Source organism: Saccopteryx leptura, chromosome 10 (assembly GCF_036850995.1).
Source record: "Saccopteryx leptura isolate mSacLep1 chromosome 10, mSacLep1_pri_phased_curated, whole genome shotgun sequence".
Lineage (NCBI taxonomy): Eukaryota > Metazoa > Chordata > Mammalia > Chiroptera > Emballonuridae > Saccopteryx > Saccopteryx leptura.
Genome location: NC_089512.1, coordinates 225,866 through 249,195, shown reverse-complemented (window position 1 = coordinate 249,195; position 23,330 = coordinate 225,866).

Below are 23,330 nucleotides of genomic sequence, written 5' to 3'. Positions count from 1 at the left end.
TTGTCATTGTCATTGAAGAGCAGGTGCCCCAGAGTGAGCAGGAGAGAGGACAGGGCCCACTTTTCCCCAGTGAGTCTAAGCTGTTGCTTTTTCTCACACCGGATGTGGCCCCTTGAGGCCATTGGCTGTTTCTCCTGGGGGATCGATGGCAGAGGGGTCTGTTTCACACAGGAGAACACGGCTGCACAGGAAGTAGTGCGATGGTGGCAGCTGGCCCTCGGCCATTCTTAGGTTTCTGTCCCTCTTACCACCTGCACTGACCACAGTGCCTGTGGGTGAGGGTGCCCACACTGACCACTTCCTGTTTTCCAGGGTCGGTGCCAAGCTCTGGGCTGTGGGGGCTCCCCATTTCCCTGCCATTTCAGGGGCCGTGCCAGGAGACCTTCCTTTACACAGCTACCCCTTTCTGAGGTCCGGCCACCTCCCAGGGCTGCCAGCGAGTGGGGTCTACTGCCTGAGAGGTAGAGTGTGACTGTCCCTAGGGCCCAAAGATCCATCCCCTTCCCAATCTGGGGGAGTCCCTCCCCCCCCCCCTTTCTCTCCAAAGCAAATGGGCTCCTTGTGGCTTTCATTAGTCTGGGCTTTTGCAGAACAAAGAAAAGTGGAGACATCAGCCTGCTTCTGCTCTCTCGCCTGTAGAAATGCCTGAAGCAGTTTAACAAGAGACTGTCCGCCTTCCAGGAGGAAAACATACCATAAATTCAACTTCACAAAAATGTACCGTCTGCCTCGGTGTCTCTGGTGTGGCGCCTGATTCTCCAGGTGGGAAGCCGAGGCCTGGGAGGTGAGGGGTGTGGACAGAATCACACTCTTACAGGCGGTTCTGGGCCTGGGTTCTGGCAGCTGGAGCCAGTGTGTCTGAGTCAGAACCAACCCGACTCCCCATCAGGCAATGAGCTGCTGTGTTCGCTCTCAGCACAGCTGTGGCTCCTGCGTCCTCGGGACAGAGCCGGCTGTAAGCACCCAGTCCGGCTCCCAAGCTGCCGCCCCATGAGCTTCTGGACAAGTCACGTGGCCTCCCTGAGCTTGAACTTGCTCGGTCAACACCGCAGGTCTGCGAGGATTGGGGGAAAACACAGGAAACCTTTTGTGAGTTACAGGCACCTGACGGGCAAAGTGCTAATGACCACAACCTCTGCGACCTGCCTCACCTGCCTCAAACTCCGGCCGCGGGGGTGTCAGCCCATCCAGCTGTGAGCATCTCCACAGGTGGTGGTGACGTCACCCTGCGGCCCCACAGACAGCGATTTCCAGGTGCCAGCAGACCGGAGGCTTCTGTTTGGTTGTTTATGTTCCTGATGCTCCCTCCCCGGACGGCCAGGGACCAGGGTCCCTCTATTCTCGGTGGTGTCACCAGCACCCGCCCGCAAGGTGGCTCGCATGTTGCAATGACCCAGCACAGCTTGTTTGAACTGAATTTTACTCCTGATTCAGCTGCTTCAGAAAGAATGGCTGGTTGACTCCAATGACTGTTGGTGTCCATGTATTTTGTAGGAAAACTGGTTGATCGACTGCAGAGAGTGATGACAGAGGTGCGTCGAATGTCATGTCTGATTGGACCCGAGTGTGGCCCTGTGGGCGAAGTCACAGCCTCGCAGGTCCGATGTCTCACCAGCACAGCCGCCAAAACGCCGCTGGGATTCTTTGGGAAATCTTGAAAACAAGCAGGATGAGAACCTAAGAGGCTCATGGAACAAAAGGTGTGTGTGCTGGGCTTGGGGCTGGGGGGTGACAATGTACGTCTCCAGGTCCCACCTGCAAAGACCAGAATTCAGGGCGGGGCAGGCAGGACCCGGGCACCTGCGTGTTTGCCAGGTGGAGGTGGACCTCAGAATGCAGGTTGAGACACACTGATTCCCCCCAAGATCGTTAACAAAAAGAAAATCGAACATTAGAATCAATTGGTGGCATTGAGATTCCTAAAGAAATATTGAAAAGTTTGACTTAAAATTTTAGAAAATGATAAAAAACCTTAGAATTCAACTTGGGCAAAATACATATTTTCTAGGTGAAGCTCAACACGGGAGGTTAACATCTGGTTATCGACTGCCGCACAGAGGGCCACCCAACGTGGAGCTTAAATACCTGTTTTGCTTTGATCTTGGGGGTCGGGAGTTTAGGGGGATTTGGTGGCTGTTTGAGTCTGAATCGCGAGCCATCTTCAGCTGGGCCATTGGAGCTGGCGGATCAGCTTCCAGGACGGCCTGTTCCATCACCCGCCGCTCCGTGGCCGCTCTCTGCCCACGTCCTCTAAGGCTGGGGGTCTCAGTGTGGCAGTGACTTTCGAGGGGCAGGACCTGGACATCCCCAGGCCAGTGAGGGGCTACATGTGCCACAGGCCAGTGTCACCTGCACTGTACAGCCCTGGTCACAGCGTTCCTGGGCCTGCCCAGGTTAAAGGGGAATGAAAATGAACTCCACCCCCGACGAGGTGTTGCAAGGTCTCGATGCAGAAAGAGCCTGTGGGGTGGGGCGCTGCTGAGGCCACCTTTGGGAAATACCACTTGCACATCGTAACTGGCCAGGTTTGGGCCCAGTTCTCCTGGAGACGGTGCCTTAGACAGAGGCTGTCCCCTCTGCGTCGTTTAGGAACAAGCGTGTTTGTCAGAAGTGCTGGTGGCAGAATGTGCAGGCTCAGGTTTGAGCTCCATGGTGGCAGGATGTTTACGCTGTTTCTTTGCATATTTTCCTGGCAATTCTGAGGCAGATGCACATGTTCCCTTTGTTCTCTCTCCTACACACTCTCTTGAAAATGCTTCCACGTCTGTGTGTGTCCAGTGGGTCAGCTCTGAACGTGGACGAGCCCTGACTCCCTGAGTTTAAAAAATTCCTGCAATCACGTCTTAGCTCCGCAGTGCTGTTCATCCTTCTCCAATAACCCTGTAAAATCCAATTTATGGCTGCGTTAGACGTCCTTCTTCCATTTTAAATTCAGCTCTTTCTACTCTTCTGCAATGGGGGTCGTTGCATCCATGACACTGACTGGCGGTTTTATTACGCTGGTGCGCAAGCAGTTGCATTTCCCCCGTTTATAAATGCCGCGTCCCCGTTCAGCCTCGGCGCGGAGGTCGCTGCGTGCCCCGAGCTTGTTAGCGGGTCCACAAATAGCTGCTCTCCGTCTTCGTGGTCATTCTTTATGTGGAACAAGAGTTTCACGCTTGGAACTGTCCTTGTTGGTTTGTCTGCTTTACATGTCATTTCTCACATTTATAAATGTGGAATTTACTTAAGTTGGATTTCTTGGTTCCAGGACACTTCTGGTTTTTCTAATGACCAAGTAACCAAACAGCAGAGCAGATTAAGAAGAAAGGAAATCTCAGGGGCACACAGCTTCCGAGCAGCCAGGGTTGAAGCTGCTTTGTTCAGCAGAGCGGCTGGGGAAGGAGCTGGGGAAGGAGCTGGGGAAGGAGCTGGGGAAGGAGCTGGGGAAGGAGTCGTGTCCAGAGTGTCGCTGTGACAGTCACCCTCCTCCCCACAGGCGGCAAGGCAGGCTGGAGCGGTGCTGGCCGGTTTCGCTGCCCGGCTTTCTCTTACGGGCTGGACTGTATCGGACCTCAGGTCCTCAGGGAACATCAGGAACAGAGAGCAGTGGCCGGCCACATGGAAAGTTAACTGTGTGTGAGCTGGGCTGGAAACCATGAGCCTGTGCTGGGAGCCAAGCTCAGCGTGCAGGGGCCCAGCTGCGGTGGGGACTCGTGACAGTGGGAGGGGCCCATGCAGACCCCCTTGCGGCTGCCGTGGGCTCTGCGACACTGAATGTTGAGGTGACTCTGGGGTTTCCTCTGAGAAGCAGGGGGCTAGGCCGCAGTTGTCACCTAGAGCTCATCAGCTCTCAGAACTGCCTTGCGGAGAAGCTGCTCTGAAGACCGGGAGGCTGAGCGTTGATCCTGGGGACGGGCTTGTCTGTCTCCTTGCCCTCGTGTTGAGACACCACGGCAGACACAGGTGGTGGGGTGCTGGGTGTGTCTAAAGTGGGTCATTTTTCAGAGGAAACGCCCTTTCCTTCTTGTCTGCCCCTGCTGGACCTCGCCCTTGGTGCACCCGGGACCAGCGTCACCATCACCGGGGAAGACCTGCGGGCGTCTGGGGCTCCCTGAATGGTGTTTCATCCGCACTTTGGTGCCACAGCTGCTTGTTTTACCAGTTATTCTACAGTTCACAGGCTTCACGTACAGCAGTGTATAAATTAAGTTAGAGACTGAAATCGCTGATCAACGGGAAAGTTTTGTAAGGTTCAATAGAATATGTTTTATACAAGGAAATCTTAAAATACAGGCATGTGAATACTGTCCACTAGATCAGTAGTTACAGGGTGTATATAACCCAAGGGAGGCACTTCTATGATCTGGGAACAGGTGGTCACTATGGAGACGTTCACTAAACGATGGTCCTTCTTCTGCTGGGAGACGGGACATTGCAGTAGTCAGCGCTTGGCCTCCGTGCGCACAGGAGCATGGTTTGGATCCTCTGCAGGGTCACGTGCCAGCTGGTGTCCAGGGAAGTTCTGGGCCACAGTGTCCCATCTGGAAATGAGGCTGGCAGCCATGCTTCCTGCCCAGGGCTGCTGACCCGGTTCCGGTAGACGGTCCCGACCTTGCCCAGAGTGTCTCCACCACGCTCGCTCGGGATTCCGTCGCAGGACTCGCCGTGCTGGGTGTTCTGGTCTCCCTGCCAAACGCACACATTCTCCAGAATGTTCTCGCCACCTTCGCCCACGTGGCTCCGCCCCACGCTGCAGCCTCGGGTCATGTCCCATTTCCATAGCTGCTCTTGGCATCTCTGACTAGGTCGTCATTGTAGACCCGTGAACGTTCGTGAGATCCAGGAACTGCCGTGACAACAGTGATCTCTGCTGTGATTCAGAGGAAGACGTGCGAGGGTCTGATCCCTCCCTTGTGGGGCGGTGAGCTCCATAGGCGCAGGAAATAGGATGGTCTGACCACCACTGCTCTCAGGGGGCCTGGCTTCTCGTGGGTGCTCAGAAATATTTAACAAATGAAGGGGCTTACATCTAGCAGTTCTTATATTTTAAGTTTCTAATGAGAGTCCCTGTGTTCCTAATAAAATAATGAAATGGGAAACCGTGTGCATAAGCTGTGTGTATATGTGTTTGCTTAAGAATAATTGATAAACCATCAGGTTTCAAAAATTCCCTCTGGGCATTTTGTGCTGAGTAGTGGGTGGACCATGAGCTACAAGGGTCAAGAGCAAACATTGAGACATCTGAGTTCAAGTACCAAGAAATCAGCTTATGAAAAATATATCCAAATAAGCAAACAGATATAACATTCTGAAGACTCAGAGGGGGCAGGTCTTTCAGCGTGACTCAGGGAGACTCTTAGGGGAACAAGTAAAGAAACGGCTCGGCATCTTCTAAAAGGTGAAAAAAGGCATAAGCCTCCACAACACAGCAGCAGAAGGTCACTAGGAGAAAACAGGCGGAGAAGAGAAAGAATTGCAATGAGTTGAGATAGAAGTGCAGATCGTGGGAAAGAGGAACAGAAATCTGAGTTCCAGCTCAGCTCCTCACATGTCTGCTCTGCGTCACCTGTCTGGTCTGGGAAAAGTCACTCTTTCTGAAACAAAGTTTCTACATCTGTAAACTGGCTATTAACAATAGTACCTGTGGCCCTGGCCGGTTGGCTCAGTGGTAGAGCGTCGGCCTGGCGTGCAGAAGTCCCGGGTTCCATTCCCGGCCAGGGCACACAGGAGAAGCGCCCATTTGCTTCTCCACCCCTCCCCTCTCCTTCCTCTCTGTCTCTCTCTTCCCCTCCCGCAGCCAAGGTTCCATTGGAGCAAAGATGGCCCGGGCGCTGGGGATGGCTCCTTGGCCTCTGCCCCAGGTGCTAGAGTGGCTCTGGTCGCAACAGAGCGACCCCCAGAGGGGCAGAGCATCGCCCCCTGGTGGGCAGAGCGTCGCCCCCTGGTGGGCGTGCCGGGTAGATCCCGGTCGGGTGCATGCGGGAGTCTGTCTGACTGTCTCTCCCCGTTTCCAGCTTCAGAAAAATACAAAAATAAATAAATAAATAGATAAAAATAAAAAACAATAGTACCTGAATGCTACGGTTACATTATGTCACTCCAAAATTCTTATGTTGGAGTCCTAACCCCCAGAACCTCAGCGTGTGACCTTATTTGGAAACAGGTTTTTTACAGCTGTAATCAAGTGAAGTGAGGGAACGGGGGTGGTTACTAATCCACTGTGACTGGTGTCCTTATAGAAAGGGGAAATTTGGACTTGGAAATACTCTCACAGGGACACAGACAGAGATGGCTTTCCACAAGCCAGGGGAGCCCTGGAGAGGGCCCTGCAGCCCCCAGAGGGACCAGCCTGTCGGCCCTCAATTCTGTGCTTCTGTGACGTGGCCAACTTCCGTTGTTCACCCCCACCCCCGTCTGTGGGCCTTGTTTTCGTAGCCCTAGCAATCGGACACACTGAATTGGTTGGTTCATGTGTTAATCAAACCAAAGTCTCAAAATGTTACAGAAGAAAACGTGTTTGCCTGCTCTTGGGCTTGTGGGTTTGTTGCCGTTTAGCCAGGCTCCAGGCCAGTAGGTTCAGCTCGCCGCTCTGCGCCATGTTCCTCTGGGCCTGGCAGCTACCGGGCATGTTGTCCGTGGGGAACAGCGGGCAGTGCCACTCATGGGAAGCCGTGCCTGGTGTCGTGCCTGCTAGTATCCCTTTGGCTGAGCAAGTCACTGGCCAGCCCCACCTCAAATACAGAGAAATACGTGCATCCTCTGTCTGCTGCAGGGGGAGGCATCGAAGGTCATGTGGAAAAGGGGGGTGACAATCATCTCATCGACCACAGTACCTACACATCAGTAAACAGCAATTTGCAGGTAAAGCTCTTAGCACAGGGCCTGGGCCCTGGCTGGTGCTGGATAAACATCACTGCTATTGTTGCTTTTTGTGTTGAACAAATTCTGGTGTTTATCTTCAGTGGCATGTCTACATGGATATTTTCCTTCCAACCAAGCAGAATTAGCTGAGTGAATTGCATTAATATTTTGTTAAATGAAAGTCTCTGTAGACACATTCTCGCAGCTGTGACTAATCTTCTAAGGTCTTCTAAATTGTGTGTCTGCGTCAGCGGGCTGTAACAGAGACACGGTTCCCAGCTTATGTTTCTCCTTGGAACATTGAGATCACAACTAAACATCCTTTTTCTTCTTCTTCTCTGAAAAAAATATCAAAGTCCCTTAAAATGGATTGTTGTGAAAGAACACATAAACATGTCTTAATCGATACTTGAATTCTCCGAAGCACCATCAAGACAACGCTTTAAATGTTCTGATTAAATTTGTGATTGGCTAAGCTAGAAATCCATGGAGTCACATGCCACACAATACTCAATAAATGGCATGTATCCTAATTGCGCCCATTTATCACTTTTCTCTCTTTCTAAATGCGGAAAGTCGTCAAAACCTGGAAACACAAACATTTTCATCTCTGCTTGCTTGGTTGGGCTTTGTTCTCTTTCTTGCCATCTTGGGTCTGGTTTCGACTTAAATAGTTGTGGCACAACCTTCATGACCGTTTACACTTAAATAGTAACAGAAAATTTCTTTGCCAAGAAGGCTGTTAGAGTAAAATTTTACAACAGATCTTTTTTAAAACGATGTTATTATTGACTAATTTGTGCATCAAAGCACAGCTGTGCTGTCCTTCTTGTACATCTGAGTATCACATGCAGTGTGCAAGTTTTTCATTTCTCGTGACGGGCGCTTAGTTTTTGCTCCTGCCGTTATGACGACACCAGTCGCTGTGACGCTGAGACATGGGGAACACGCTCCTGAGATGCTCTTTGTGGTTGAGTTTTGTTCAAGGAAGTGAGGAGAGCTGCTCTGACCTTGTGACAGCTGTATGACACCTGCTGTGGGAGGGGCTGTAGGTATATCCACAGAACAGGTGACAAGGCAAACGGATTCCTAGTCAGCAAAGTGAGGTGTTGTCTAGACATCAGGCAGTGAGAAGGTTAAATGGGACATGGTGCGCGTTGAGGATGACGCAGAGTCAGTCTCTCAGGCTGGGAAACAAGCATCTTCGATAGAGAATCAGGGGACAGAAACTCCCCCACATCCAAATGGATTCCACCTGCCCCACGACCTCACTCCCCAGGAATCCTTCTGGGAGCTGTGAGAATCACAAGAAGGCCTCCCTGCTCTTAGAGCAACGCCACTGCACCAGCTCCCTTAAACATTGTTATTCTAGTGTCTGTAGGAGGAAGAACCGTTCATTGTGTGCTGAGATGTTGTCATGATTCTCCTAAATTGGATGAAAAAATAAAGCGTTGCTTAACAGTAGTTAAGTGTTACTGGGTGCTTGCTCTGTAGGCACTGGGGAGCGTTCATATCACTTCATGTTGTTCCTCCCGGAAGTCTTTGAGGACAGCCACATTACTCCTATTTTTGAAAGACAAACTGAGGCCTGAGGAGGACGGTGGGCAGCGTGCCCTGTGGTGGGCTCGGGCGCAGAGCAGCCTTCTTCAAGGGGCTGACGGTCTCCTGAGGAGCAGACAGCAGACAGAAGTCCAGGAGCACCGCCCCGCGGCTGTGCCACGCGCTGAGGGCGGGGCGGGCGGGGCGGGCGAGGGAGAAGTGCTGTCTGAGGGGCCGACTTGGCCAGATTCCCAGCAAGGAATATGAAGGTGCTGAAACATCCACGACTCTCAGTGTGCCGTGCAGAGTGACTGGGCTGAGCTCGGGGGTGACCCAAAGCCCCACGGAGCCGGTCACTCTGCGGGACACAGGCAGAGGGAGGTCAGGAGCCTGCAGGCAGGATCTGACGGTCTCAGGTCAGACCTGGGCCTGTTTCATTGAGCTCCGTGACCCACACACACCTGCCCCCCATTGCCCCTTAAAATCCAGGCTAGGAGAAGCCACAAATCAGCTTTTTTTCCTTCATTGGAAAGATACTATTCCAGATATTGGTCCCTATAACACAGACAGACAGACAGAATGGGGCGCTCTGCCATTCAGGAAGATCAGAAAGGGGGTTTAAAAACCGTGGGGTGAGAGTGAGAAAGAAACTGAGTATCAGGCTCTAACCTGCAGGAAAGAAGCAGCCTTCCTGCCTGGCTCCCTCCTCCCCCGGGGGAGGGGGAGGCACCAGGGCAGACCCTGGAGGGTGCCAGGTTAGACTGACTCAGCAGGGTTCTCGGTGAAAGGATTTACAAGGAAGGGAGCAGATGATGCAGGAGAAGGTTCAGGGGCCTGACGAAAGTTTGGTCAAGAAAAGTCTTGCCCTGACCAGTTGGCTCAGTGGTAGAGCATCGGTCTGGCGTGCAGAAGTCCCAGGTTCAATTCCCAGCCAGGGCACACAGGAGAAGCGCCCATCTGCTTCTCCACCCCTCCCCCTCTCCTTCCTCTCTGTCTCTCTCTTCCCCTCCCACAGCCGAGGCTCCATTGGAGCAAAGATGGCCCGGGCGCTGGGGGTGGCTCCTTGGCCTCTGCCCCAGGTGCTAGAGTGGCTCTGGTCGCGGCAGAGCGACACCCCGGAGGGGCAGAGCATAGCCCCCTGGTGGGCAGAGCGTCGCCCCCTGGAGGGCGTGCTGGGTGGATCCCGGTCGGGCGCATGCGGGAGTCTGTCTGACTGTCTCTCCCCGTTTCTAGCTTCAGAAAAATACAAAAAAAAAAAAAAAAGAAAAGTCTTTGTAAAGGTTTAAGGAGACGGTTAATGTAGGTTAGAACTCAGAGGGTCCTAGTCCCTCTGCTTAAGGATGATTCTAAAGCCCAAATTAATGAAATAGGAGGTGAACCTGCCTTAGAACAGTGTTGTATGTACCTCAGGGTGAAAATCCCACACAGCCTGCTTTATTTTTATTTTATTTTATTCTATTGCAACAGAGACAGACAAGCAGACAGACAGGAAGGGAGAGAGATGAGTAGTGTCAGCTTGTAGTTGTGGCACCTTAGTGGTTCATTGATTGCTTTCTCACATGTGCCTTGACTGGGGGACTCCAGCTGAGCCAGTGACCCCTTGCTCAAGCCAGTGACCTTTGGGCTTAAGCCAGTGACCACGGGGTTTCGAACCTGGGTCCTCAGCATCCCAGGTTGATGCTCCATCCACTGTGCCACCACTGGTCAAGCCCACACAAAGTGCTTTATAAAGTACCTAAAAAGCCTGAGAATAGGGACTTGGCTCAATTTATGTCCAGCTAGTTCAATTCTCCAGGGACCTGTTGCTCACAGGTGCTTGTAGGTGTGGCATTCAGCCAGAGGCTTGCTTTGACTGTGACGTGCCCCCTAGGCTGGGACAGGGGCTCTGAATCACCTCTAAACAGAACGCGTTCCCCACAATTATTAAAGGAGCTTGATGACCATTAGTGGCCATTTGGCTCTGGTTTTCTTACAAGAGAGCGATAGACTATTGTTGAAGGAAGGCTTGGAGGGAAGAGGCGGAGGTGGGTGGGAGAATGTCAAGACCAGGGCAGCAGAGCTGATGACTGGTTTGTGGGGAAGCTCGGGCGGAGGCGGTTCACCTGAGGTATTGATCCCAGGAGCAGGCTTCCCGGTGTGGGCTGCTTGAAGGAGGCTTATTCTTCCATTGCAGCGGTGTGGCTGGTCCCAGCTGTGCTAGGAAGCACACAACGTGGTCTTTGATGACCCTGTCCTCTGCTTCGCTGCCCCATGAGGAACACCCTTCCCCAAGCGCCGGCTCCACAGCCTCCCTGTCTGGTGCGTCCCGACCACCGGCTTCCTAACCTGCAGGTTGTTGTCTGTTGACCAATCTGCTCTATGATGGTTGTGGCTAGAAATCCCATGGGACTCCAGCCTGTGCAAGTAAATCTGTGAGTTTTTAAAAAAATAATTTATTTGAATTTATTTTAGATTTACTGAAAAGGTGCTAAAGTATTAGAGAACTTTCTTATAGCTCTAACTCCACCTGTGCTCTCCATAACACCTCACACAGCTGTCGTCCCATGAGAAAGAATACGGAACTGAGGAGAAATGGTGGCTCGTGGAGTTCAAAGCTCAGTGATGGCGTCTCGAGTGCTGTTTCTGTCCAGGGTCCCAGCGGGCTCCCCTGTGGGTGTCATTTCTCCTCGGTCTCCTCTAACCAGGGGCCTCGACCTTTCCTGGTCTCCATGACCTCAGCACTTCTGAAGAGCTCTGCTCAGTTACTTTAGGCCTCTTTTGGGTTTGTGCAGTTTTTCTCATGACCGGACTGAGGGTAGGCACTTTGGGTGTGAACCCCACAAAAATACAGGCGGGGGCAAAAGAAGGTTTGTAGTTGTGAGCACGGGAAATCTAGAGTTCATTTTCGTATCACTATTTATTGACTGTTGTATTATTTTCCATAAGAAGAACTGTAGCCCCTTATTGTGTCCTCAGTGAATTACAAGAAGGGTTCATGGTGACAAGTCTCATTACAGGTCACGTTGTCCTTGATCACAAAGCGTTTGCCAAGTGTAACCCTGTGTGAAGTCAGTGTCTCCTCTAGAAAGACCCACACAGCGACCTTTAACCTGGCAGCAGAGAGGGGACAGGGAAACTATCCCTTCCTCCCAGTCTCCACTTAGAAAGTTCATTTGAGACCTAAGCAGAGGGGTTGCTAAGTGAAAATAAAGCTATCGTTAGGCCGCTTTGGTGGCAATGTTTAAAGATGAAAAAGGTTTAATTCATTTTTCCATTCTGCCGTCTACATAAAACCCTCCTTTGTCATTTACTTTCCTGGTTAAAGATGTTTGATGGGCTCTGCATGACTGGATGGAAATGTCCCTCACTCCCAACCCCCCAGAAACCTCCAAACAAGACTGGATGGGACTTCGCTGTCCCCTGTCCTCTGCTCCACCAGCTCTGTCCACAGGCTCCGCCCACTGTTCCTGGCTCCGCCCATTGTCACAGGCTCCACCCACTGTTCCTGGCTATGACCACTATCACAGGCTCCGCCCACTGTTCCTGGCTCCACCCACTGTTTCTGGCTCCGCCCACAGTTATAGGCACCACCCACTGTTCCTGGCTCCTCCCACTGTCACAGGCTCCGCCCACTGTTCCTGGCTCCAGCTTTCCTGCAGTCTCAGCCAGACCCCCCCTCTTCTAACCTCCACCTTGCGTCACCCTGTTCTTTCTGGGTAAGCACAGTGGCATCATCACTAATTAGGTTGCTGTCTGTCTCCAGGCCCACCTGTCTGCTCTGCTCGGTGACGCAGCGGCTGGGACACTAATCTCCACATGCCTGTTGGGCATCTGCTCCCTGGGAGGGTTGGGGCCCGGACAGCACTCAGATATTCTATTCTTGGTCACATGGCCATGGCTCCCCTTCACCCAGCACCCGCCATCCTGCCCCTGGCAGCGCCAGATCCCTGGCCGATTCCCGGTGGGAGCAGTCAGCCAGTCAGCACGAACTAATAGCGCCCCCTGCCACCGCTCAAAGCTGCCCCGCCCCCGGCCGGTGGGACCCCCTCTGAGCCCCGAGTGCACCTCCAGCAGCACCTCCTCCGAGAGGCCTGGCGCTCCTGCAGGGAATTTTTTCAAGCTTCCAGGTTCTGATGATCTCCCCTCTTCCCCAGGCTCTGCGGCCCAAGCGGCCGCTTCTCCCCTGTGCTTGCTGAGTGACATCTCTCTGCTCTGTGCAAGTAAACCGTCTTACCCCCGTGGGACAGGTTTTTATTAAATTTCCTCTGTTATGAAAAACCACAACAGAACCTGGGACCTCAAACGGTTTCTGTCTCCTGACGGGACCCTGAATGCCACAGACACAGAACAGGCTCAGTCTGGTAAACTGACTCCAAGGTAGATCAGAGCATCTGCTTCCTGGGTCACAGAGCTGGGTCAGGCTGGGGACCCTGCCAGGATGGCCAGGGCAGCACCAGGGGCTTCATGACCAATCAGGTTTGGGAGGGGCCAGCTGAGGAATGTCCAGAGGTGGCTAAGGGACCTTTGGCCTTGGACGCCATCAGGATGTGGTGGGACATGTTTTCCCCGTGTGCACTGGGCCTGTTACTGAGAGGGAGGACAAGCTTAGGACCTAAACTCTCAGCTCACGTCATACATGAGAAGCAGAGAGCTTCCGGGAAACCACAGAGGATGCTGTTACTAAGCACCACTGGGGACGATGACGGTGGTGGTGGTGGCGGTCCCCATCTCCTCTTCCTGGGTCACAAAAGAGATGACGAGGCCCAGTGTGATTCAGAACTTCTCCTCAGAGCAATGACCGTGGCCAGGCAGAGAAGTCCATGCTATGGGGACGGGCCTGCCAGTGTGGACGGCTATTCCCACAGCAGAGGGCACAGACCCCGGCCTGGCTGCCTTGTGACAGGACAAGAGGAACTCTTTTTTTTTTTTTTTTTTTTAATTTTTTATTTATTCACTTTTTTTAGAGAGGAGAGGGAGAGACAGAGAGAGAGAGGAGAGACAGAGAGAGAGAAGGGGGAGGAGCTGGAAACATCAACTCCCATATGTGCCCTGACCAGGCAAGCCCAGAGTTTCGAACCGGCGACCTCAGCATTTCCAGGCAGACGCTCCATCCACTGTGCCACCACAGGCCAGGCTGGACAAGAGGAACTCTTTTGCGCCTCTACCACTAAAAGGAGTCTGACGTTTTGGCCGAGAGGCTCCTGCGGAGTTGCTGTCCTGAGGGGTGCTGAGATTCGGGGCCCAGGTGTGGCTGTTCTGAGCTTTGGTGACGGGACGTTCTTTCTCCTCTGCTCAGATGCCAGGCAGCTATAGAACAGCCAGGCCGGGGAGCTCAGTGCCCGGCAGCTCCTTCCTGACGAGGGGCTTTCATCTTTGCCAGCAGATGGCACAGCCCCAGGCAAAGAAACACCCTGGGCCTCAATGCAAGGCCCCCTGCGGGGTGATGGGGACACAGGCAGGGTGCCAGCCGGGACCCAGAGCAGGAAGGGGCAGCAATAGGACTTCTCTGAAGACTGAACACTTATGAAGTGGAGGCAGTGGGACCAGCCAGTGACATTCGGACAGGAGGCGATTTCTGTGAAGCCTCAGGCTGGCCAGGTCGGGAGTGCTCACTGTGTCAAAAGCTGCCTAAACTGTTACGTAAAAGCAGTGTTGTTACTCCTGCCACCAGCCTGTGGCGGGCTCTCCTGCTGAAGACTCGGCAGTGGACACAGACCAAGGGTATGAAAGAGGAAGCCGGGATGCACAGTCTCCGTAGGGACAGCTCTCGGGGTCTCCAGACGAGACCGCTGGCTGCTGAGGGCTCTGGCCAGCCAGCTGCCCGGGGGGTTTTGGGGGAACATTACACATGGGGGAGAGCAAGCACTTGGGGAGATGAATCGTTTTCTGTGGAGAATGACTGGTCAGGAAACGTGTGTCGCTTGTGGGTGTAAATTAGACTATTTGAGGCTCTGTGGTATTATTTCAAAGCCCCTCACTTATGATTCATGGTTTCATTATGGTCCCTTTTATTCACACACACACCCGGGGCCGCTAGGGGACGGGCAGGTGCTGGTGAGCCCTAAAAACATGCACATAAAACTCGCCATATATTTTCATTATAGGTGCCTGCATTTTCCTCCCATCAAACCTCGCTTTTCATTTTAGCCACATAAACGGTTGTGACAGTGACACGTGCTTCCAGCCTCCACAGCGTTGGTGTGAGGCTCAGAGAGAGGCCAAGGACCATAAATTCAGCTCCAACCAGCCCCAGCTCTGAAACGGACCAGAACCGTGGTCCGCCATGACCTGCTCTCACAGTCACAGAACAAGTAACTATGACATTGAACTTAGGCTACAATGGACCCCTGATCTGAGTTACTCAGAACTCTTTTTGTTCATTTTCAGGGAAAAGTTTGCAGTTCAGCATTTAAAGGCTCATTTAGACAGTAAAAGGCATAATTTCTGTGACCCAGCAGTAAAGCAGGGAGTTCCATTCCCTCCGAGAGCCTTGGTCAGGAGCAGACCTCAGGTTGTGAGACGGGCACATTTCTTTCCAATCTATTCCAGCAGACTTCGGACTCTGCTCTTCTGTGACATTATGCTAACATCAAATATTTTGCAAAATTGTATTAAGATCGAGCATGATCTCTAAAGGAATTTCCTTTACGGTTACTATTTTTGTTGAAAGATGTAACTAGGTCCTGGCCGGTTGGCTCAGTGGTAGAGCGTCGGCCTGGCATGCAGAAGTCCCAGGTTTGATTCCCGGCCAGGGCACACAGGAGAAGCGCCCATCTGCTTCTCCACCCCTCCCCCTCTCCTTCCTCTCTGTCTCTCTCTTCCCCTCCCGCAGCCGAGGCTCCATTGGAGCAAAGATGGCCCAGGCGCTGGGGATGGCTCCTTGGCCTCCGCCCCAGGCGCTAGAGTGGCTCTGGTCACAACAGAGCGACGCCCCAGAGGGTCAGAGCATCGCCCCCTGGTGGGCGTGCCGAGTGGATCCCGGTTGGGCACATGCGGGAGTCTGTCTGACTGTCTCTCCCCATTTCCAGCTTCAGAAAAATACAAAAAAAAAAAAAAAAAAAAAAAAGAAAGATGTAACTATATTCCAGAGGCGAAGACCAGGGTGGACGTTCTGTTGCTGCGTGGACACAGGGTGGGTCAGAGCAGGATGGGTGTCCCCCCGAGCCCTGGCTGTGGCCAGTATAGCATCATCAGAGCTGGCCGCTGTCCTCTGTGCCACAAAAGATGAGAAAAAAGGGTCAAAGTTGACCTAGAATTGCAAACCATTTGGGATCCTTTTGGCTGCAAGAAAGAAAATAGCCCCCAAAGTGGCTTCATTCCTTTGGACTGATTTTTCTTCCCATAGCAACAAGTCAGAAAGGAGGTGGGGAATCCCAGGGTCAGTTCACAGGTTGCGGACGCTGTGAATCAGGGTCATTGTCTCCGCCCTCACCTGACTGACCTCCCCCTCCAGGAGTGAGTGGCTCCTAGGCCACATTGTCAGCTGGCAACATCCTGGTGGGGAGCAGGCAGGTGGACACCCCCCACTTGCCTCTCTCTCTCCTTTTCACTCTCTGTTCTGTGACCCTGGACACCTCCCCACCCCACCGACGTCCTCTTGATTTCCCTGGTGGAACGAGCCACACGACCTCCCCACAGTGGAGGGACGGCTGGGCGTGAGCATGTGGTACTCAGTCTCTTGGGCAAAGTCAGCGCCCGTGGAGCAGAGGGACAGTGACAGGCACGGCGGCAGCAACAGTGATGGAGATTTGGAGCGAAAAGGCTCGGTGACATCACTTCCCTGCGGTCACCCTTCCGGGGACCCGGCACCAGGGGAGACCGATGACTGCCCACAGCGCCGTGTCAGGTCCAGGTCAGCTCCTCTGACCGACGGTGCAGAGGTGAAGTCAGGATGACGCGTCGGACTGGCACATTCCTGCTGGCCCAGCGAGGGCTTTGGGCAGCGGGTCAACCTGCTAGTTCCTGCCTCAGCACCGGGGGCTGCTGGCCCCTCAGAGCAGAGGGCTTGTGCCTGTAGCATTTCACTAAGCTGAGAGAACTGGCCAATCCTTCCTCCCTAGTTAAAGATCGAACATTATTTCAGACGGTTCCCTTCCTAAGACGTCGTGGGAGCTGCTCCCGGTACCTGTCAGTGGTACTTATCAAACTGTCATTTTTGGTGACTAATTCCTGGGATGAATGATAAAATTATAATCATCTACACCAGAGGGATGATGACCAATTCGTGAAGAATTAAGAATTGAGAAAAGACTTGTCCTGTAATGAGATGAAGGGTGTCAGGGAGCCAATGCCAGGCGGCTGCGTCACGGGCGTGGAGGGTCCTGGCAGGAGGGGCTGCTGGTGCCGCAGCGGTGGGTTGTCACCAATCAGCTGCAGAGAGGGTGACGAGCAGAACACCAGGGTGCCGTCGTGCAGCTGGGGTGTCTCTGCCTCTGTGGTCCCTTCCCCACGACCAGGGAGCACTGCTCCCAGTGTCCTCACCTGTCAGACACGGGCACCCTCGTCCTTGCTGGAAAGTGGCATTCCCACTACAGCCCCGCGTGAATGGATGGGAAGGCCGTGCAGATTCCTGGAACCAATGGGGAGTTATTCCCCGGAATGGCTTGCTGTTCAGGATCCAGTCTCCGAATTGAGGGACCATGTCTTCTCCCCTCAGAGCCGCTGAGCGTAGAGGTCAGGGGTTCCCCGCACTGTCGTCCTGCTCCGGCCCCTCCTTTCCCTGCTGTCGCCAAACATTCAGAGCTTTAGAAGCTGAAATTATTCCCACCTGCCAGAGGGACTAGTTTACCTTTTGAAAGTCACTAATGGGAACTTAAATTTTTCAAATTTACTCTTGACCTTTGGGTGGACGTAGCCCATAACTTGTAGGGCACAGTGCAGGACTGTTCTGGGACGGTCAGAGCGCCCATCACAGCTGACCCCGGGTCCAGGGGGAGGCTCAGTGGGGTGCTGGTGTGACGAGACCTGGGCTCAAGCTTTTGTCTTTAGCAGGAGTTCTAGAACTCTCTTCTGTTACTCTTATTTTTAAGGTTGTCTTTGACTTACAGCACTTAGTTCAAAGTCTCATTTAAAAATAACTTTATTTGGTCCTGCCTGGTTGGCTCAGTGATGGAGCATCGTCCTGGCACACTGGGGTCACAGGTTTGATCCCTGGTCAGGGCACCTACGAGAAGCAGCCGATGGGTGCTCAACTAGACGGGACAGCTGAGTGGAACAGTGCGTGATTCTCGTGTCCCGCGTGTGACGTGTGTTCAGTAGATATTTAAATTAATGAGCTGGTGAAGGAATGGGTGGATGGATGACATCAGTGTTATTACAGGGACTGGCTTTATATTCTAAAGGTCAGTGTTTCCCCTTGACGTGTGTGTTCTCACGCGGTTGCACCCCAATCAGAATGCTCTAGCGATGGGCAGTGGCTCAGGTGCCCCCCACACCATGGCTCCTTTGGGGTGGCACTTTCTCCCTGCGTTATGTTCCCAGGGGCCTCGTCCTGCAGGAGTTGTTGTCTGATGGCCTCTCAGCAATCAACTCAGTGGCTGAGCAGGAATGTTGAGCGTGGATTTCATTCAGAGCCCTGACCTGCCACCGGCTCCTCATCTCTTCATTCCTGGCTCCTGGTCTGTAAAGTGGGGACACTCAGCTCCTGCCCCATGGAGTGGATGTGGAGGGTCAATGCTGTCTGTCTGACTGGAGCTCAGACAAAACGGACAGAGGTGACTGAAATGACCCTAAGAACTGCAGCCGCTCCCAGCAGCACGTGTTGTCCAGTAAATAAAAAGCTCAAGTTAAGTTTAAGCAGCTGTGACACAAAGCCAGGCCATGTCTGTGCTCATGGACAGCAGCTGCTGTGCTCACTGGGCTCCGTGTGTGGACGTGCTCTGCGCTCTGTGTCTGCCCCCCCCCCCCCAGGGCACCAGGGGAGAGAGAGCAGATCTGACCACTGAGCACGTTGGAGGTGGGTCAGCGTGGTGCGCTCTGCGTCTGAGACGTCTGCCTCGCGGGTGTGTGTGCGTGGGGGTGTGTGGGGAGGTCTCCGACCAGCCATCCCCTCTTCACTCTCCTCACGGTGCCCCAGGAACTGAACGCACCCTGTTCGGGGACGTGGTGACAGGCAGCAAATGACTGTGAAGAGAACTCCAGGGTAGAGGCTGAAGATGAGACACGTTTTCAGATCTCCGGGGTGGTCGTCAGGGAGCTGCAGCAGCAGACGCCACCCATGATCCCACATGAGGTGTAAGATGACATGTTTTCAGATCTCCGGGGTAGTCGTCAGGGAGCTGCAGCCAGCAGACGTCACCCATGATCCCACATGAGGTGTAAGATGACATGTTTTCAGATCTCCGGGGTAGTCGTCAGGGAGCTGCAGCAGCAGACGTCACCCATGATCCCACATGAGGTGTTGGTGCAAAGCCGCCGTGGTGCTCCGTTCAGCTGTGAGCTTTCTACTTTCTGCTGTGGACTTGAGAGTCTGGGATGTTGTTGGTCCATGGACTAGACTCTCTCTCCCTGAAGCAGTGCTCACAGCCCATCCGAGTGTTTGGATAATTAAATATTGTCGACATCTTTTTGGAAATCACTTTCAGACATAATGATATGGTTTTACGCTTAGTTTTCATGGAGCTGGGCTCATGTTATTATTTGATTTTTCTGTCCGATGTGCTCTTGTGCCAGGGAGCAAACACGGTACCTAGGATGTCTTATAAATGAGAGCACACCCAGCGTGACTGGGATTTGAACAGAACTGCATCTACAGGACACCTGGCGTGTGAATACTGCAGTCGGATAAGAAAGAAAGAAAGAAAAGGATGGTTTAGTACATGAGTTCGTCTCTGTATGTACATGACAACATGGATTATGTGAGTGTTTGTACACGTATAATTGCACTTCCGTGCTTTAAACAGCCATCATTTGCCAAGATACATAATAATATAAATCCAGCCCCTCAACCTGTAAGTTGTGCTTGGGACTGACAGGACCGAGAAGGTGACCGGCCATGTCACCAATCTGCCCAGGGATGGAGGAGCCAGCAGCTGGGAGATACTTGTGACCTGCAGCTCGTTACCACGCTCTGCGTGTTGTATGCAGCAGTGTGATCTGAAAACCGAACCACTGGCCGGGTTTCCAGGTACAGCTGAGAGTGGAGGTCGGCAAATCCTTTCCCCAAAAAAGCACCTGTAAGGCCGGACAAACTTGAGAAAGGCAAATATTTCTGTGTTCATGAAAGTAACTGGTGTACACAACACTCTGAGACGCGTTTGTGCCTAAAAATCCACGGAGGCTCAGGTGAGGGCCCTGGAGCCTGTGGTGTCCCGTCGGGCTGCACCCTCCCCGTCTGGTTAGAGTGGGCCGTGTGCCCCACAGGAGGCCCCCGCGGGGCTGGGAGCTGGGAGCTGGGGTGTTATGGGGGACGGTACTGGTCTCAGTGACATGCACACAGACAGGGCCAGGAGCTGCACTGCCCTGAGTTCTCGTCACACTCGGGGCAAGTGTGTGAGGTTGTGCACGTGCTCAGCTGAGACTGGAGCAATCCCACAGTTTACACCCTCTCAGCCTGCCCTCAGCCTCGGGGCTGTGCACAGACAATGGAGGGGCTGGAAGAGGCCACATCTGGGGCAGACTTGAGGACAGCCTGACCGCGCCCCCCGCCCCCCGCAAGGACAGCAGCTCACTGTGGAGTCTGTCTCTACATGAGCAGTCCACCCGAAGTGAGGATTAAAAATAAAGTCAAGAATTCAAAATACCTGAGCAGAAATCAGCAGGTACATGCTGGCAGGAGACAGGTTTCAGTTTGGCCGAGGGAAGTTTCTAAATAGAACCAACAGACCAGCAGCCAGTCTGCCCTCAGAGGGAGAAGTCAGACCCCAGAGCTGCTGCCTGTCCTCTGGAGTTCAGTGTCCCCAGGAGCGGGACCTGCAGAGAACAGCAAGGCGAGCGCCACCTGCAGGAAACTGCAGTCACTACCACAGTCTCTGAACGCCCGGCTGCTGTCAGCTGCCAAGGAGTCAAAGCATCGATTCTAAATACATTCAAAAACCTGAAGGACACCACGTAAAGAATTCAAGGAAAGCGTGTTAGTCAGGTCCTCCTGGAAGAAAGGGAGCCGTAGGAATATGTGTACATTCAATACACAAGTGTGTGCTTTAAACCCATTAAAGGCTTCCTTCCCATCACCCTCGGACCCAAACTGAACAATGTGAGATGTGCCCCTGTCTGTGTGCCCCTCCTCCACCAGCCCTGTGCACGTGGGCGCAGCCGCCTGGACCTCCTGTCCTGGCCCCAGCCCATCCCATGGCTCACACGTGCACACTCTGCCCGCCGAGGAGACACTCGTCCTGCCGGGGTCTGTGCTGCGTGTCCCCTCAGCATGTCCTCACCCTGCTGTCCTCACGCACCACGCCAGTGCGCTGATGGCCTCCTAATACCCAGCCTACCTTTCTTATCAACAGAACCCTGGTTTTTCTCAGAGTATCAGTCGCCCACTGAAACACACCCACCTTCCCGGCCTCCCTGCGGTGTGTCCAGTGAGACGTAAGGGGTGTGGTGGCGGTAGGGGGTGTCCAGACCGTTTCCATTGGAGAGGGAAGCTACTGCACTGGTCAGCCCATCGCTTTGCCTCTGTCTGGAATTAAGAGTTGAGGCTCAGGAGCAGAAGTCACCTGGTGAGAATGGAAACGAGGCCACACCCTGGGACGGCAGAGCGAGATAGCAGAGGGTCTGTGGCCTTTGTCCCTGAGCTTCTTTTTATATGAAAACTTAGCTGGTTAAGTGAAATCCCCACTTATTAAAGTGTTATGTGCAGCTGAATCCACCTTTTAATTGGCTGTTTACTTAACCAGCTTTATTTTAATGAGTAATTTCCACCCCAGAGCCGGGTGTACTCTGCGTCCTGGCGAGGGCGAAGGCGTCGGCACCGAGTGGGAGTGCGGCAGGTAATTGGCTGAGTGAATGAGTCAGGGGAACGCTGGGTTTTCCCACGGCTTGTGTTTACTCTTCCCAGGACACTTCCCACATGGAGCTGCTCCGTGCTCCATAAGGAGCTTTGGCGCACGCCCTAGAGCAGAATTCCTCAGCCTTGCCAGCTGACACTCGGGGTGAGGTATTGCTCACTGTGGGAACTGTCTTGTGCCCTGCTGGGTGTCTAGCACCTTTCTTGGCCTCTGTCCACCAGATCCCAGGAGCAGTCCAAGCTCTCCAGCTGTGGGAACCCACAGTGTCTCCAGATGTGCCGAATGTCCCCAGCAGGGCTGGGTGGCCCTGGACGAGACCCCTGCTCCAGAGACCTGATTCTGAGGTTGAGTTACCGGCCTGTGTGAACTCCTGGAAATAAGCTCATTTGTTATGTGTGTGTCATCGCTTTGGGAAGGCAACGTGCATCCTCCACAGAGCCGATGTCCAGCAAAGCTAAGAACCAGGCTCTAGAATGTTCAGGTAGCTGCTGAGCTGGCCACCATGTTTTCCATTAGCCTTCTGCACACACAGGGCTTCACGGTGGAGAGGCTGGGCCAGACCCCCACTAACGACTGAAAATTCTACTCACGTGTTCAGGTCCAATCAACTGGGGTCACCGTGAGGTATTTGAAGTATTTTCAGAGCCCTGTGAATATGGACGTTGTGGGCAGTACTCCTGTGCCTGAACAGCGTGATGGTCAATGCACTCCACATGGGAGGGTCAGGTCACAGCTCGGAAAGTCTAAAAGCCACAGTAATTGGAAGAAAAAAACTCTTATAAACAGATGACTGGTCTCAGGTGAATATACACCAGCAGGAAAATTTAAATTATGAAAAGGAAATAAGATAGAGGCAAGCATGACTGAGCTGAATTTAATGGTTGACGTTGCCGCTCACTTAAGCACATAACCCACTACACGGGACTCCGTTACTGAGGCAAACTGTCGGCTGCATCCAAAGGGAGCCGTAATCAAGCACAATGTGCCGTGAAACAGCCAATTAAATTCTTTCAGCATGTTGGAGGCCACGGGCTGGGCCCACATCCCCGTCTGTTCTCTGCCTCTCGGTCTGGAGGGTAAGATCTTCACCTAATATCAGGTTTTGCTTCTGCGCTCTGGCATGTGTATGTATGTGCACATGTGTGTGCATGTGTGTGAGTCTGCATGCATATGAGTATACGCATGTCTGAGAGAGTGTGCACACGTGTCTTGTCCAGTTTATAGCTGTCATGTGTAGGACCCTGGGTTGTGTCCACACCCCCTGGGCTGTGCTGGACGCTGGGCACAATGTGCTCCGAGGATGTGGCATGTTCATGTCTCAGCAGTGGAGCCTCAGAGGCCACACCCATCGACAACTTGAACAGCACATTTTTGGCAGCTCTGAGACATTTGCTATGAAACAGCGTTTGCACACTTGATTACTGTGTCTTTCCCGGGAGGGCATGCAGAGCCCTGTGACCTCCAGCACCCAGCCCACCCCCTGCAGCAGCTGCTTACAGCTTTGTGGAACAGAGAAACAGGAGATGGTGGGGGTGTAAGCCAGGACGGGCCCTGAGGGAGGAGTGAGGAGGGCGTCAGGGTAGGGCTGTGTAGTGAGCTCTAGGGGAGTTTTGGGGTTGACCAGACGGCTGTGTGTGGATGCCGGAGCATTCGGGGGGACCTGGGACTCTGGCTGGGGTGACTGACACAGGGGACAGAGTGCCGGGGGGAGAAGCTGTGCTGTGACTGAGGCTGGGCTTCTGGTCACTGAGGGAAACGGTTCCCTGGTCTCTGCGACAAGGGGCTGAGGGCTGAGATGTAATCTCCAAACCAGCCTCCCGGGACTTGCTGGTGCTGGTGGGACGGCCCCCGGGTGGGATGCAAGGGAGCCCCGGGGTGGGGGGCGAGGAAAGCCTGGGAGGGGGCGGAGGTGTGGGCCACGGGGTGGGGGGTAAGGAAAGCCTGGGAGGGGGTGGAGGTGTGGGCCACGGGGTGGGGGATAAGGAAAGCCTGGGAGGGGGCGGAGGTGTGGGCCCCAGGGTG